The 815-nt window shown below is 46.0% G+C and overlaps 1 protein-coding gene across 1 annotated transcript in view; it reads left to right on the top strand.

The window, feature by feature from the left end:
* The window catches only part of LOC149524119 (E3 ubiquitin-protein ligase Topors-like), a 36448-nt gene that overhangs the window by 7540 nt on the left and 28093 nt on the right, over nt 1-815 (top strand). The window lies entirely within an intron of this gene.

Raw genomic sequence — 815 nt, 5'->3', positions numbered from 1 at the left:
GCAGGTGGCCTCTTTTAAAGAAGTTGGCACAAAAAGATGCCAGTTTCAGTCTATTCACCCCTATGCAGAGTTCACAAGATCTTGCATTGCTTAAGTCCCACTGCTCTTTGTAGGTTTTGGGACTGCTCTTTGGGACTTGTTTTGGCTCTCGGTACATGGATGAACTTCACTCTAACGTGCATGTGCAGTGGAGATGGCAGATGCAGTGTAGAGATGGGTGAGAGGGCACAAGACCTATGAGGAGAGGCTGAGGGATTTGGGTTTCTTTAGTCTGCAGAAGAGAAGAGTGAGGGGGGATTTGATAGTAGCCCTCAATTTCCTGAGGGTAGGTTCCAAAGAGTATGGAGAGAGGCTGTTCTCAGTAGTGATGGATGGCAGAACAAGGAGCAATGGTCTCAAGTTGCAGTGGGGGAGATCTAGGTTGGATATTAGGAAAAACTATTTCACTAGGAGAGTGGTGAAGCACTGGAATGGGTTACCTAGGGAGGTTTTTAAGTCTTGGCTTGACAAAGCCCTTGCTTGGGTTGATTTAGTTGGGATTGATCTTGCTTTGGGCAGGGAGCTGGACTTAATCACTCCTGAGATCTCTTCCAGCCCTATGAGTATATGATTCTAAGTGTTACCACAAGTCTAGGGGGTCTTCCTGAAGCCCTGGCCTCTCATACCAAAGGGATTGCAAGAGAATCTCAGTATGAAAAGCTGAAACATGTGGCCTCTGAAGGCTCAAACTAGAAGGCAAAGGAAAAGAGCCCCATATTTATTGTAGAAAAATTCATTGTGATTTCTAAGCTGGTCTCCTGAAGAATCAGAGCTGG

This window comes from Pelodiscus sinensis, chromosome 6 (genome assembly GCF_052426305.1).
Source record: "Pelodiscus sinensis isolate ZL-2025 chromosome 6, ASM5242630v1, whole genome shotgun sequence".
Lineage (NCBI taxonomy): Eukaryota > Metazoa > Chordata > Testudines > Trionychidae > Pelodiscus > Pelodiscus sinensis.
The sequence above is the reverse complement of the archived record's forward strand: the minus strand, read 5'-3'. Positions and strand labels throughout refer to the sequence as shown.